The sequence below is a fragment of the Triturus cristatus genome, chromosome 5_2 (assembly GCF_964204655.1).
Source record: "Triturus cristatus chromosome 5_2, aTriCri1.1, whole genome shotgun sequence".
Taxonomy (NCBI): domain Eukaryota; kingdom Metazoa; phylum Chordata; class Amphibia; order Caudata; family Salamandridae; genus Triturus; species Triturus cristatus.
In genome coordinates this window covers 417,832,602-417,839,270 of record NC_140588.1, presented here as the reverse complement: position 1 = coordinate 417,839,270, position 6,669 = coordinate 417,832,602, and positions in this window count along the sequence as shown.

The following is a 6,669-nucleotide window of genomic DNA, read 5'->3' as shown; positions in this document are numbered from 1 at the left end:
TATTATATACTAGGGGCTTACAGAGGAGGTCATGCTGATCCCAGGGGGAACCCAACGCATAGTGTTCCCTAGTGTATGTAGGTGTTTTCACTGTATTCTGAATGTCTTTTAACATAGCACTGCCTCTAAGACTGGTTAGTCAGACTCAGTTACCACCAGTATCCGTCTTAAAAAGTTGAGGGTAAAGGATGATTTTGCAACAAGGCTTCTTTCTGCTCTTCCGTTTGTTCTTTCTGCACGTTATCCTTCTTCCTGCACTTTTCTTCGTCTTTGAGGACTTCTGTTGCTTCTTTCTGCATTTCTTTTTTTTCTTTCTGTGCGTTTTTTCTTCTTTCTTCACATGTCCTATCTCTGTAGGCATAGTTAGAAATTAGCATTTAAAAAACCTTAGAAATTCACTGAAAAAACCATAGGTTTCAGGGGCGTTATAGTTAGCTGGACTTTTCACTCGTACAAAACCATTGCAATTCCCCCGTTATAGTTAGTTCAGCTAACTATAACTCGCGCACCCGCAATGCACTGCTGATGACGTCACATATTACATCACTCATGACATGATCAGTAACATCACTTATGACATCACTGATGACATCTCAAATGACATCACTGAAATTTACAAATGTACAGACATCTCTTCATCTAGGTTCAACCAGCAGCGGTCCGTGGAGGGAGTTCCGTGGTGCGGAAAGGCGGGGCAGGGGAGGGGCAGGGTGGGGGGTACTAAACACCGGAACATGGATAATTGGAGGTAAGTAAACATTTAAATAAATAAAATGAATTTCGTAGCGCGCCCTACATCACAAAATGCGGTGCAGCGCGCGCTACGAAATTCGTTTTATTTATTTAATTGTTTACTTACCTCCAATTATCCATAGTTTAGTTTAGTACCCCCCACCCTGCCCCTCCCCCGCCCCGCCTTTCTGCCCCACGGAACTCCCTCCACGGACCGCTGCTGGGTTCAACACTACGGGAGACAGAGTGTTGAATTTAATAATCATTCTAGATTCCAACCTCCTCAGTTCAATGGTTCTATTGCCTCCCCTTGTTCTAGGGGGGAGACAGTCTAGAACGTAGAACCTGAGAAGGTTGGCATTTTGGTTGTGGTACTCGCTAAAGTGTCGGGCAACTGGATATTGTTTGTCATTTTTCTTAATAGCAGTGTTCTAACACTCTCTTTTTACCTTTATGGATGGTACTCCCAATGTAAAATCTATCACAAGGGCATCTCAACGCGTAGACAACATATTCACTGTTACAATTAACATGTTTGTTGATTACAAAAGGAGCTTTGTCTTTGCAGAGTTTAATAGATTTACAGTTAGTACTGAATTTGCAGGCTTTACACCGATTGCACTTGAAAAACCATTTGATGTCACTGCGTTTGGTTTTGTTAGGCAAAGAGTTCCAGCTAAGGGTGTCTCGTAATGACCTGGGTTTCCTAAATGTGACGGATGGATATTCCCCCACATGCTCTCTCAAGTCATCATCATTCCTCAAAACTTCTCAGAACTTCTTTAAACTTTTCCTGACCTCCCAAGCTTGATTATTGTACTTAGTGATAAACCTAATGGGCTCCCTTTTCGTGCTCTCACTTTTTATAGGAAACAGAACCTAATTTCTGTTAAGTTTATCAACTTTGGCAGTAGCTTCTCTGATAAGGTTGCTGCTGTATCCAAGTGCCAAAAACTTTACTGGTCATAGTCAGTTTCTCTTTTAGGTAACTGTCTTCAGTACTGCAGTTCCTCTTGGCTCTTAATAATTTGTCAACAGGAATACTGCGTATAAGACTTTTGGGGTGGCAACTGTTTGCATGGAGCAAACTGTTGCCGCTGTCGTCTTTCTGAACAACCTGCTGCTAATTTTGTTCTCATTGACCTCAAGCTGGAGATCTAGAAATTCAATGGTGTCCTTTTTGGTTTCACATGTAAAGTGAAAATTAAGATCATTGCAGTTGAGGGCATCAACAAACTCCCGTGCCTGGGCATCAGTGCCTTTCCAGACACAGAAGATGTCGTCAATTTATCTCACCTAGAGGACGACGTGGTCATCACAGTGTTTGGTGTTACTGACAACCTGCTTCTCCCACCAGCCGAGGTACAAACCTGCAAAGCTGGGGGCGAAGCAGGTTGCCATCACCATTCTCTGGATCTGTCTATACATCTTGTTATCAAATAAGAAAAAATTGTTGGTGAGGCATAGCCTGATCATGTCAAGAACCATTTCGGTATGAAAAATGAAAGATAGGGATCTGTTCTTCATGAAGAACCTACATGCTTGGATACCTAACTCTTGAGGGATACAAGTGTAGAGGCTGCTAACGTCCATACTCATTAGCAGATAATTATCCTCCCAAGTGATATTGTTGATAATTCTTAAAAAATCACTTGTGTTTTTCACGTAGGATGGTAATGATTGGACTAGTGGCTGGAGAAAATAATCCTTGGATGTATTCTCAAGCACACTGTCTCTAGATGAAACTATGGGTTGTCCCGGAGGCGTGTTGGCGTTTTTATGAATTTTGGGGAGGAGATAAAGTACTGGAATTTTGGGGTCTTTACAGGCTAAAAATTTAAATTCTTTTCTATTTAACAAGCCCTTATCTCTCCACTCTGCCAGTTTAGTTAACAGATCTCTGTTAGCGGTATCATATTCAGCTTTAGAGGACATGCAATATCTATCCTTGTTTGACAATTGCTTGTTCCCTTCACAGAGATACATAACAAGAGGCCAAACAACGACATTACCGCCTTTGTCTGACTTTTTGAGAACTATGTCGATGTTGGCCTCCAACTCTTTTAATGCAATTCTTTGTGTTTTTTTCAAATTAGATTTCACATAAGGTTTTCGTAAATCAAGTTTTTGAAACTCTTTGACCATGCCTCTCTCAAAGCAATTGATAGCGTCATTGTTTATTTGTGGGATGAACACAGATCTTGGTTTAAAATGCATGTCACCTCCCATTTCTAAATTGATATCAGTGTCTATAAGATTCACCAATGGATCTTCCGTATTGCAATCCACTCCCGCCAGCTCATGCACCACCTGCAGTGTTTCTACATCGTCTATGGTAAGTGTTGTAGAACTTGTCTGTACTGGGGTTTTTTTTTTAGGTCTGTTGATAGCAAACCATTTGTTTAATTTGAGTTTCCTAATGAAATTGAACAAGTCAATATGAGTTTCAGTATAGTCAAATGCAGAAGTGGGGCAAAAGATAAAACCAAAGAAAGAACTTCAAGTTGATCCTTCGTAAGATAATAATTAGAGAGATTTACCACTGTCATTTTTTTCATTGTTTCTTCACAAATCTGCCCCTTGTACGTGTTCCCACCGGGCTTTCCGTAGAATTGCTGCTTGTGAATCTTGCTTTGTTTCCTCCTCTTGCGCCTCAACCACGACGTCTTCCCGGACTTACACTGTGTGCCTGTATATTCATTCTTTCTTTGGGCATCAGCGAGAATTCCTTTAAAATACGAGCTTTTACTACATCAGGCTCGTTGACGGTGACATCATTATCGCGGATGTCATTATCAAGTGTCTCCACTATGTTCCTCTCAGTGTCGCTTTGTTCAATGCGGGTGGTATCCACTGACGTAGATGGTTGTTCATGTTCTTTTTCTTTATTCTCTAATCCTTTTGATTCCTTCCTTAGTTCTGCCAAATGTGAGAATTTGGCCTCTGTTATAATCGACTTCATCGCGATGGAATTTACTTAACTTTTTTTCTTTGATATCTTCCTCAATTTTTTCAAGTTTATTGTCCATTTTAGCCATTTCAATTTCAAATTCCTCTTTGGTGTACAAATCTTTAAGTTTTTCAATGATGTCCTCACTGTCCTCTGTCAGTTTAAGGCATTCCTTTTCAGCGCACTTAATTAGAATTTTTAGCATGTTTAAAGAACAGGAATGGTTATTAGTCATCCACTCATAGTTCATTTCAGGGTCTGGTTTCTGTAGTGTGAGCGTGATAAAGATTCTCAGCCCTCGAGGTATTCTATCACATTCCACATATTGTTGCAAAGCTGTGGCCTCCCCCCACTTTGATTGTTCTTTTTAAAAAAAATTCAATAGATTGTCCCAGAGCTTCTTTTTATCAGTTGTAACATTTTCATTGCACTGTTGCACTACGTTATTACCAAGTGGTTCTATTGCTCTTGTGAACAGCTTGCTTGCTGCATCATGTCTTCTGCTGTCTCTAGTGGCTGCCATGATATGTGTGACTGCTCCGTCCAGGCAGAAACTGACAGCGATGCCTCGCTGTTGACAACACTTATTGCTTCGATGGAAAACAGAAAAGTGCGTTCCGTAAACCAACTTCCATATTGCTCCCCTCACACATATCCCAGCCTCAAGTGAAAACACTTGCGTGTCTTGGCTTACCTGTCTCAGAGGTGCCATCCTCCGACTAACCCTCCTCCTCCTCCCTCGAGCCAAAACAGCAGCGTGCGACACAGAGGTTTCTCGAGTATCGGCTTGGTGTAGGGGGCGGGCAAGGGATTTACAATTCAATCCACAGTTTCATTTAGCTGGTCCTGAGCCTCTTTCACAGCGAGCACGCGGCAAGGGGTAGCCACCCCCAAATATCCATACACCATCCAATGTCCAATGTGAAAACAAAACCACTGGAACCGCGGCCACAGATTAAAGCGAGTTTGGGTTAATATCAATTGCTTTTTGTATGAAATCGGCTTCCCACGTCCCCATTGATGTATTTCAAACTTTATAACTTATGATGACGAACAGTAAGTATTTTTTCTATATCTATTACACATATTTGTGTAGTTTGTCACTTTAAAAGAAACTGTTGATTCACTAACCTTTGCCCGTGATGAAGGAGTGAGGAAACTCAGAAATGAGTCGGACCTAGTGGTGGAAATAAAACACGCATTAATCTGTGGCCGCGGTTCCAGTGGTTTTGTTTTCACATTGGACATTGGATGTTGTATGGATATATATATATATATATATATATATGTCGCTCCTCCGCACCGACAAAGCGTGGCACCCTTAAGGCGGGTGCTTCAAATGCGGCGGTGCCCCGCAATATCCATTATCGCTCCCAAATTCCTCTTGGTTGTACACAAGGAATCTCAAGCACTCACGGGGAGTGGTTTTCGCAGCCTGATTTATTTCGACAAAAACAACAGACGCGTTTTGGAACTAGTCCTTCCTCAGTGTTGTTACCCAATGCATTACGAGGCGTCATTTTATAAACAGGCAATCGCTTTAAGAGCATGGAAATAATGGAGGGATCATGGTCAGCACATCGCAAGCGCCATCTTACAAAGGTAAAAATCCTTACAATTCATTAATGTTATATAGAAAAGCAACAAAGGGTTTCAGAAAGCAAAAAACAATCAATTCTTTTATGTGCTTGGAATATTTTAACCCGTATTGCTTGAAAATATTGCTGTGAATCGGCAATTAGCAACCTATTATATAAAAGGTTGCTAAAGCCCTCCCATACACACAATTAATGGCCGTGTATCGGCCTGCCTATTCAAAAGCGAATTACATTTCAAAAAGGAGATATAAAACACAAAATCATTTGCCTAAATAAACAGAAGTTCACAGAAAATCTATTACATTATTATACAGAAATAACTACTGGAATGCATACTTCTAGATCCCTAGATGTACTGTTAATTCCTCTCCAGAATTTAACCCATATGGAGTTTTTGTCTGAAGATCAATTATGTATCTCAATTCCAGTCGTCTAGGTCTTGACACTCTATCCCCCCCTCTGGCATGTACTGGAACACAGTCAATAGCAAAAAACTGTAGAAGATCTCTATCGCTCTTATGCTTAATGGCAAAATGCCGTGCGACAGGATAGTTAAAATCTTTTTTCGCTATGGCACGCATGTGCTCTAAAATTCTGATCTTGACATCCTGAATTGTACTGCCCACGTACATGAGTCCACATGGGCATTTCAAGCAGTAGACAACATGTGAAGTGTGGCAGGTCAAGAATTTATTCATGGTCTTCCCTCTTTTTAAACCTTTCACATTATAGGTTAATACTTTTTTGCTAAAAGCACAAGCCTTGCATTTCCCGCAAGGATAAAATCCTCTCATCTCTTTCAAAGTACCCTTCTTAAAAGGGGTTGGATGTAGATGACTATGGACCAGACTATTTTTGAACGAACATGCTTTCCTAAATGTGATCATGGGGACCGATGGAATATCAGTTCCAATAACTGGATCTGTTTTTAACACATGCCGATTTTTTCTCATGATTGTTCTTAAACTAGATGCATCTTCAGAGAAGGTTGTTATCATCCGAAATTGGCCCTCAGTTGATTTATTTATTTGTTTTTGTTTCAGAATTTCCTCCCTAGGTAGCTATTTAACTCTTTGCAAAGTTTTCTCCAAAAGATCATTATCATAGCCTCTTGCTAATAACCGACTTAGGCTATTCTTTACTGCCTGATCAAAATCACATTGTCTTGAGCAATTCCATTTTAATCTTAGGAATTCCCCGTAAGGTATGCTATTTTTTAACCTCTCAGGGTGGCCGTTAGAGGCGTGCAAAGTACTATTGCCTGCCGTCGGCTTTCTATAAAGAGCGGTTGTCAATTCGCCCTTCTTAACTTTCACTCTGAGGTCGAGATAGTTTACTGCCACTAAACTAATCTCTCCTGAGAAGTGTAGGTTAACTTCATTCCTATTT